At 39.1% G+C, this 10,269-nt stretch overlaps 1 long non-coding RNA gene across 1 annotated transcript; it reads left to right on the top strand.

Annotated features, from left to right (window-relative positions):
- The first annotated feature begins 2,995 nt into the window (after positions 1-2,995).
- On the top strand, positions 2,996-7,824 carry LOC116263120 (uncharacterized). Its single transcript, XR_004174570.1, has 5 exons — positions 2,996-3,066; positions 4,611-4,701; positions 6,800-6,905; positions 7,001-7,059; positions 7,561-7,824. It is a non-coding gene; the product is annotated as an uncharacterized LOC116263120 (long non-coding RNA).
- Positions 7,825-10,269: the final 2,445 nt, after the last annotated feature.

A 10,269-nucleotide genomic window follows, 5' to 3' on the forward strand; every position in this document is an offset into this window, starting at 1 on the left:
TTGGTTACACCCATCTGTCAAACTACATAAATGCTCACAAACATTCCCTTGGTTGAAGCCAGCAAAATAAAAGGGTTCACTGAATGTTTTTGAAGAAGAAATTAATTACATGGTCGACATGGATCAAGAACAATTTTATGTGTAAAAATCAAAACTCCCCGTCTGCCCAAGAGAGGTTTCTTTCCTGTAAGTATGCTGAACACTTCTTGGTATCCATTTTATTCTCTCGAACTCCGCCGTCGAGTTCTGTAATGTTTGGAGCAGCGAGCTGCAGGTACAAGCTTGAAGAAATTAAACCAGTTCTTCGCTATTAGAGGCTTCGAACCAACATAAAAGGTAGTACACAGTTAGGCTGGCCCAGCCCAGCCCACTACAAGTGTGCCTAGTTTCAATCCCAGCACTTACGAGGCGGACCTGCTATTTGGCCCGCGTCGAACTGGACACCAGGCCAACATCATCAAGCTCGAGGCCCAGCCCAGCCCGCCTGTAATTGGTTAAGCGAGCTGGGTCTGGATGAGCAAACCAAGTCCTACTGTCTTAGTCGATGGCTAGAGGGTCCAGGGTGCCCAGGTCTATGCACAGTATGTTAGCCCTCACGCAGCTATCAATCTCCTCTGCGCAGAATTCTGCACTAACACCTCAACTCACTCGAAGCCCAGCTTCTCTCATGAAATGTAATCTTCTTCATTAGGGTTTAATTCCCTTAATTATGCTTAAATTCATAACGTGATAGGTTGGGTTTGTGACAGGCCTAACTGTACCCGACCCGTTGCATAAAATAAATACTGAAGCTGAAAACAAAAAAGACAGAAAATAACAAAAATAAACGAGACTTAGAAACTCATTTGTTAGGTCTGTGCCTAACAATTTCTCCCCTTCAAGAACACCTTGTTCTCAAAGTGTAAAATCTGTGAATCGGAGAGTGATGTCCTTTACCTTTTCATAGGTTGCTGCACCGTCAACAGTATTGTTCCATTCTATTAACCATTCAATAGTCTTTACTCCATTATGGCTGGTAGTGCGAATACCCAATCTTTGAAAAGGAACTACATTTGCTTGGTCCTCCCTAATTGACTCTGAAACAATTTCTTCCTTTGATGGTGGCTGTGAGAGGGCTTTAATTTCGAAACATGGAATACTGGATGGATGTTGCTCCCATCTGGTAGTAATCTTGTGTCCAAGAGGTTCGACTCACTTGATAATACATAATGGCCCAATGTATCTAGGAGCGAGTTTGTTGTATCCTCTTGGCTATCGATAACTTGCTGCATGGGTAGGTCTCCGCAAGTACACCCAATCTCCCACTTTGTATTGCTTATCTCAATGTCCATGATTGTATTGGAGGACCATACGATTGTGTGCAGCTGCGAGATGTTCCTTTAGATCCTTAAGTATGGCGTCACGGCAACATAGTTGTGTATCAAATGTTTCTTCTCTTGCAGTGCCTGGTTGATAATGTTGTATATTTGGTGGAGCTCGACCATAAACTGCTTCAAATGGTGTGACACCGGTGGAAAAGTGCCAACTAGTATTGTAGGAAAATTCAGCCCATGTTAAATAGTCCACCCATAGTCGAGGTCCTTGCCCCGCAAAGTAGCGTAGATATGTCTCAAGGCAGCGATTGATGACTTCGGTTTGGCCGTTTGTTTGCGGATGATATGCAGTGTTTAATTGTAGTTTCATTCCCTACAGCTGAAAGTATTACTTCCAAAAAGTGCTACTAAAGATAGGATCCCTATACTGGTTATTTTTCTGGGCAGACCATGAAGTTTCCCGACATGATCTTGAAACGTGCGGGCAACCGTCTTTGCTGTGTAAGGGTGTGACAGGTGCACAAAGTGAGCATACTTGGATAGATGGTCAACAACTACCAAGATGACAGATTTTCTTCGGGACGACGGAAAGCCTTCTATGAAATCCATAGATATATCCTCCCATATTAGCTCAGGTGTGGGAAGCGGTTGAAGGAGTCCCAGGTTTCATCATCTCATATTTGTTCTTTGGCAAATGTCATAGTTCCATATAAAATCCCTTATGGCTCTTTTTCGTTCGGGGCCAATAGAATGTGGAACGAAGCCTGCAGCATGTGCCCTCCATGCCTTCATAGCCTGCTGCGTGTTCATTATGATAATATTGTAGCAGTGATTGTGGTTTTTGGCGGAATGAATATGCGTCCACTACAGTACAAGTAAGGTGGCTGTCATTCATATCCATAAACTTTGAGAGGGTTGGTCCCCAACCGATTTTCTTTACTAATTCTGCCTCACTCTGCACCTATCGAATCTAATCTAAGCCTGGGACTGGGCCAGGCTGCCACGGGTACCCAGTACCCAGCCCGCCACGGGCCCGGGCCTTGACAAAATGGTTTTCAGGCTCAGTTTATCGGATTCGGCCCGGTAATTAACGGGTCAGGCTCGGGCCTGCCACTATGAACGTCGATGGCCCAAGAAGCCCGACATTATTATTTTTTTTTTAGAAAAATGAACTTAGGGTTAGGGTTAGGCTTTTCGCTTTTCGCTTTTCGCTTCATTATGAAGTTTCATCCCCGTCGAGCTTGAGACTGCCTCCTCTTGTCCTTATCGTCACTGCTGGCAGCTGCTCTGCTTGCTTCCTCGTCAGTCGCATCTAGTGCTTCTCCTTGAGAGGGCTGAACTTGGCCTTTTTGCTGGCTGGTGTTGTTTTGTTGACCGCCGAGCGCTGGATTCTTCTTCTCGTCTGTCCTTCTTGCAAGTGTGCCACTTTTCCTCTTCTCCCTGTCAGTCTCATTCCCTTGTTTCGTGTCCTTTTTTTCTTCTCTTTCTTCTTTTGAAGGAAAATAGCTGCCCTCTGTGGTTGTCGGCCATAGAGGGCTTCCCTTTCTTCACTTAGATTCAACATGCTTTTTTTCTTCTTCTCAAGCGCACCTACTGAAGTTTATCTGAAACTGCTTCTTTCACATGTTCGATTTTGTGTTTCTTTGTTTTTTGTTGTGCGTCTGACCAATTCTCTTTTCTAGGAACATGGAAAGGAGGCAAATCTAGTTTTGACACCTCAATGAAGCGGCAATAGATACCTTGGGGACCTCAGGTTCGTGTAGAGGTTCCCATTCATGAAGAATATCTCCACCTTCGATGTTGTTTCCTGCATGTTGTTGCTCAAATTGAAACTCCACACTTTTTTTTTTATTTGCGTGAACGCGAGGACAACCTGCACCCTGTTCTTTTGGATTTCTACAAGAATATTGCGATGCTTTGCTGTTCTATTATTTTTTTCCACGCATCACCAGCCTCACATCCCTATGTTATGGAAAAGTTTACTGGGTATTTGATAAATGTACAAGGAAATTTTTTTTAGTTGTTGTTCCAGAACCCGTGACTAGCTATAACAAGAACACGTCTTGAGAAGTAGGTCTAATCCTGGTAAAACTTCAAATTCCTGATGGCCAGAATGGCAAATCATCCTTCACGTGGTGAATTGCCAATAGGCACAACATGAGTGTTGAAGTGAGGAGATTCAATGAGTTGATCAAGATATAGGTTCTGACTTCTTACTGATCGAGGAGGATGACTAGCTAGAAGATTGTGGTCTTGACTCTTGAGTGTGTCTTGAATTCTCGATTCTTCTAATTTTCATAGATGAAGTATAAAGTTGCCATAGTGTTGAGGGATGAGAACATGGAAGGAAATGTATGTAACATGTGTCCTGCCTGTTATTTTTCCTGTTTTTTTTTTATTGGTGCTGGCCATGCCCAACAGTGAATTAATTTTGTATTTGGATGCAACTGAGTGTTTGTTTTGTGGTTTTTAATTGTCTATATGTTAAGTAGTGTCATGTCTACATTTTAGTTGCTTAATCATGTTTATAATCGATTTTAAGTCATTGACTATGTATATGTTAAGTAGAGTGTAATTTTCATTTCCTTTCCTTTCTAAGTAGACTGATATTGTGTTTTTAGTGGATTTTCTATAGCAGCAGTGTAGAATAGGTGTTAAATTATTGAGCATAGTGTATTTTTAGTCTAAAAGTTGTTTGATTCATAGTCTTATTCTATGGTAAGTGTAAAGCACTACCCAACAGTTTTATTAGATTGCCAGCTAGTGTAGGCCCAACTTACAATAGTTAACTATAGTTTTCTAACATAAAACTTGTTTTCTTAGTTGTTCTTAATAATTATCTTTCACTTGGATCCATTTTTAGGTGAATATTAGTTTTTTGTGTAAAGTGTTCTTACTATAGTTTCTGATTTTAGATTAGTGTGTATGCACAGTAGCCTGTTTTTTATTATGTCTTCTACTGTGATTTCTGCTACAGTTTGGTAGGGTAAATAGTTATCTTTCATTTGACTTTGTTTTTAGATGAAAAATGAGTTGTTGACTGCAAGACATGTCTATTTTAAGGGTGTGACTGTTCGTGACTGCATTTTCATGTTTATTATTATAGCTGGCCGTCTCCCTGTAACTGTTATGTTTCTATAATTGAAAATTAATGACGTTGGATGTTTGTAATGGAGAAAAATAAAGGTAAGTGGGGAAAGCCAATGTTCTACGATGTTACCATCCGTGCTCAATGATGTTGGTTTCTATGAATTTAATTCTAGTCTCTATGAATTTAATTCTAATGTGGTTTTGTAGGTCTTTGACTGTACCAAAGCCAAGAGAGGAAACATTATCAAGACAATCATTTCTTGAACCAGGTTGACTTAAATCCTATTGACTTGCCAAGGTTAGACTGTTGACATTTATATATTGATATGGTTAATGGTACAACCTCTGTTTTAGTTGAAATGCTCATCTTTTAGGTCTGCACATAAAGATCATGTTTTGGTATGTTTGTTTATCATGTAACTTACCTCAATCTTCTATGTGATATATTTTGGTATGTTTGTTTCTTTCAATAAGTTGCAACTTATTCTGTCTTAGTTATTATTTAGCAATAATTTTAATAAGTTCATTCCTCTGATATTGTGCATCTTGATGGTCTTGCTTATTGTCTTCGTTATTTACATGTGTCATTTCAATTTATGTCAGTTATGTCGTCTAGTTCCTCTGATAAAAAATATTGTCCAATTCCTATTATAGAATCACTCGAAGCATCTACCGAGAGGGAAGCTGTCTCCAGGAGAAAAAGGACTTCAAAAGTACGAATTGATTTTACATTGGTTAAATATAAAGGAGAGGAGTTTGCCAAATGCAAACATTGTGGAGAACGACTAAAAGCAAGCAACGCTCATGGAACTAGCCATTTAAGTCAACATATAAAATCTTGTTTAAATAGGCAAATCAATGAAGGAAAACAAAGAACTTTATCTCTTGCAGTTAGCGACATTGGTGCAACTTCTCTATGTATACAAAAATTTGACATAGAGTCTATAAGAAAGTTGATGTCAAAGTGTGTAATAGCACATGAGCTTTTGTTTAACTTGTTAGAATATAAATATCATAACAAACTTCTTCAAGCTTGCAACCATAGGCTCGTTCCATTTTTTAGAAGAACTTTAAAAAGAGAAATTATGTCAATGTACAAGACTGAGAACACCTGACTTGAAGGATTTATAAATGATTTTACGCAATGAGTTTCATTGACATTTGATACAATATGTTGATAAATACTGAAAGTTGCATGCTCATATGTTCAGTTTTGTACATGTACATCTGCCACATAATGCAAATAGTTTGTGTGAAGCTTTATTAGAATGCATCTCTAAATGGAACATTCAGTCAAAATTATTTTCTATTACTGCCGACAATTGTTCGACGAATGATAGTACAATAACTATACTAAAAAGGAACTTAGGAAGAAGAAATCTTATTCCAATGCAAGGATAACATTTGCATATTCACTGTGGTGTGGATATTCTAAATCTTATGGTTCAAGATGGCATGCAGGATCTGTATGATACAATTTCAAAAAATCGTGAAAAAATTAAATATGTAAATGGATCACCAAAGCGACTACATTCATTTAAGGATTGTATAAGAACAGTGAGCTTGATTGGTACAAAGAAATTAACTTATGATGTTCCAACTCGATGAAACTCTACATATGTCATGTTGAGAGATGCATTATTTTACAAAGATGCATTTCAACATTTAGCTTCTGTAGATCCCAATTATATAAATTTACCTTTTGATGATTAATGGTCTTATGCAAATACCTTGTGCCAGTTTTTGAAGTTATTCTATAATGTTACAAATATCTTCTCTTCCACTAAAAACATAACAACTAATGTGGTTTTTGAAGAAATAAAGAAGGTACACAATCATTTGCATGAACATCATTTAGCAAAATAATTATATAAGGTCATTAGTATACAAAATGCAAGAAAAGTTTGACAAATATTGGAAAAAAGACTACAATGTCCTCTTTGGAATTGCATTTGTCTTAGATCCTAGGTCCAGACTAGGATATTTGAAGTATGTGCTTGAGAGCTTAAATGAAGTTGATGCAATGGTACAATGTAAAAAGTAGAGAATTGTCTTCATGAATTGTATGTTGAGTACAAAAACATGTATGGTATAAACGATGAAGAAAATGAAAATGCAAACAATGCAATTATTGATTTTGAAAAAGAGAGAGCTTCAACTTTTTCAAGGGATGTCCTTTTCACATATTACATGAGTTCTGCATCTCCTCAAGTACCTCGCACAGATCTGGAAGCATATTTAACTGATCCAATAGAACGATATCAGTCTAATGAAGACTTTAATATATTATCTTGGTGGTGGAAGGCAAATGAAAGTAAATATAGAGTTTTATCTAAAATAGCTCGAGACATCTTGGCAATCACTATATCCACATTTGCATCTGAATCTGCATTCAGTACAACTGGAAGAATCATTAAAGATTATCGATGTTCAACCACTCACTGTTGAAGCACTAGTTTGCATACAGAGTTGGATTCGTGATGAAGATATCTCATGCGAAAGGTAAGATGTTCATTGTTTAATGTTAAATTTTAATCATTTTTTTTTATGATATACTAACATTGTAGTTTGCTTGTGGTGATGTGTTGTTTTTATAGTTTTGAAGACAAGGAGGAAACTTCTGGTGACGAATTCGCATGATTTATATTTCACTGTGGTAAAATGTTATAACATTTCCTTTACATTTTATAAAATCTCTTTGACACACATGCACACACAGGTTGATGTATGGTTAGTGCCTTATACCTTAGAATTGGTTATTAAGAACTTTACCATGAAATTGTCGTTAGTTGTCAATAATTATTCTGTTTTGCTAGTCTGCCTCTCTAAAAAATAATTTTAAATTCACCTGCAAAAGTTTAGAAAGGCAATAGAAACATGGGTATGGCATTGGATCCTGCTGCCTGCATTTCCTGATATATATTAACATTTCTCCTTGCCTTTGGCAAGGATGTCAATTGCTGGGTTTTTAGGGTAGTACTTTGTGAGAAAGCTGATGACCATTCTTGGGAGGGCCTCTGTCATAATATTCATCTTATCATCTATCATTTTCTTAAGCACACTCGTAATGGGTATGGTAGTAAACCATTTGTTATTGATGCAATTAGTCAAATAACTGATTGTTAACACTAACACAATTAATCTGCTGAACTTCAAGCATCGTTGGCATCAACAAGAGCATTGGAAGATCCAGAATCATTAATACATGATATTTTTAAGCATCTATGCAACACTATGTTTATAGCATACACTATGCGTTAATCTCCTTCAACATAGTTGCCATTATGTTTTTGATTTTGTATAGCTTTAAAATACCTGCTCATTTGTACTCCCCGTCCATGTAAGGTTAGAAACAATGAAGGACTGCTCTTGTAAATGGGAGTTTATGTAATGTAATGTAATGTGGTGCCCTGTAACTACGTTTGAGATAAGTTTGTAATTGGCTGTTATTTACCTTCCTGTCAGCCTGTGCACTTTGTTTGCATTCCTCTACGAAGAATTCTTCTGAAAACCTTACTTCATATGTTTCAAATATCCTTACTACATTCTTCTGAAAAAGCTTTTGGCTATTATCTTACAAAAATTATTGTTATTTTTTTGCACGGCAAGTTGAGTATAGAAGCAAACTGAGTCGAGAAACAAGCCTGACCTGAAAAAGCCCAGCCCGGCCCGACTCAGCCCGCCCGACCCCTTATCAATCGGGTCGGGCATCAGGCATTAACAAAAGCCTGAGGCCCTATATTACATGGGCCTTACCCTGCCCGATACAGGCTTCGATTTTGACATATTTATCGGGCCGAGCCTGCCCAGCCCGATGGCCAGCCCTAATCTGATTCCACAGATGAGCTTGTACTTATGAGATGGTCAACAGGTTGTTCTATGGTTCGAAGGATTTGGACAGTCGATCAGCAGATGCATTCTCCTTACCTTTGAGAAAACAAACCTTCAAATCAATGGAGCCATTGTAATTGTCTCCTTTAACCACTGGAATGCCTGTTTCGCCTTGATTCCCCAAGCAAACCTGTCTTTCTTGGTTAGCTTCGTGAGAGGGGCAGCCACCAGACCTTAGTTTTTGACAAACTTTTGGTAATAACCTGTGAGCCCTAGGAACGCACACAGTTCCCTTACCGTCTTTGGAGTGCTCCAATCCTTCATTGCTTGGACTTTTTCTTCCTCCATGCTTACCTTCCTGTGGCTTATCACATGCCCTGAATAAGCAATCTTGGCCGTGCCAAAGATGCACTTGAAAACTTGGCATGGAGTTGGTGTCGCAACAACACCATAAGCACGACTCGCATGTGCCTGAGATGCATCTGTTCTTCCTGACTGTAAATCAGAATATCATCAAAAAATACCAATACAAATTGTCGCAAGAAAGGGCAAAACGATTCATTCATTAATGACTAAAAAGTGGAGGGTGCATTCGTCAAACCAAAAGGCATGATGGTGAATTCGTAATACCCATCATGGGTATGAAAGACAGTTTTTGGAATGTCCTCTTGGTATATCCTCCTTAACAACTCTGATTTGATGGTAGCCTGAGCGTAAATCTAGCTTAGAAAATATATGCACCCCATGTAATTCATCTACAAAGTCTTCCACTAGGTATTGGGTACCTATCCTTAATCGTGATGGCGTTTAGCGCATGATAATCCACACAGAACCACCAACTACTGTCCTTCTATTTAACCAATAAGGCCGGAGAAGCAATGGGCTCCAGCTCGGTTGAACAATTGTTGTTTGCAACATCTCTTGCACTAATTGCTTCAGTGTTTCCCGCTGCACTCGACTGTAACGATAAGGATTCTGGACTTGACTAGTTTAGACTAGGTTGTAACTCAATTCTATGCTCATGATTTCACGTAAGAGGCAGCATCGTTGGGGCTCTAAAAACTTACTGGAACTCGTTCAATAGTTCATTCAATGTTGTTCCGTAGGCTTCAGACTTGTACTGACTATCAGTTTTGGCCACATGTGGTATTTGCATTGACAACAAAAAAAACGAGGCAGTCGATCCTTTCATTATACGGGCAGTTGGGGCCTCTTCGCAAGGTCGTTTAAGGGTCACTTCGAGTATTAATGACTCATTTGTTGGTCTCTTAAACTGCATCTTCATGCCCACGAAGTCTCATACTACATCTCCAATCTCACACAACCATTGGATGCCCAGTACTAAGTTAGCAACGGCCATAGCAAGGATATACAATTGGATTGGAAAGCAAAGGTCATGTATCTCCAACGTCTTTAGATGGCACTTACCTCTGCATTTCAATGTGTTGTCATCGCCTACTACGACGTCAAACGCTGGCTGTGTTTCCACACTGCACCCCAAGGCTCGGGTAGACTTCTCGCAAATGAAATTGTGAGACGAGCCCATGTGTATTGACACTTTATCCCTTGAGCCACACAATTTACCTTCTATGTGCATCAATTGAGGAACTTCATCTCCTGCAAGAGTATGTAGTGATATTTCTGATGTCATCTCCTCCACAAGGGCTGCTACGTCAATGGCTATAGCAAAGTCCTCACAAGCATCTGGTGGATCATGTGTAGTCTTTTGCAATTATGCCCTGGTACTCAAGGACGATCCAAGTGAAAACATATGCCTTGACGTCGTTTTTCTTTTATTCGCTCAAGCGTTAGATGCCTCATGAGTTGTCGAGGCATGTTGCCCGGCTTGGTCCTCGTCGCTGCATAAGGGGAAACTTATGTCTTCAATGTTCACGGCCCTTAACATCCAACTAGTTCTTGCCGATGGAGCTCCTGCCCGTAGTGTGTATGTATTTCTCTTCCATCATATGAGCAATTTCAAAGCATTCTAACAAGGTTTTGAGGTTTCATAGTCTGTACCTCAATTCTTAGTTCA

Source organism: Nymphaea colorata, chromosome 10 (genome assembly GCF_008831285.2).
Source record: "Nymphaea colorata isolate Beijing-Zhang1983 chromosome 10, ASM883128v2, whole genome shotgun sequence".
Classification (NCBI taxonomy): domain Eukaryota; kingdom Viridiplantae; phylum Streptophyta; class Magnoliopsida; order Nymphaeales; family Nymphaeaceae; genus Nymphaea; species Nymphaea colorata.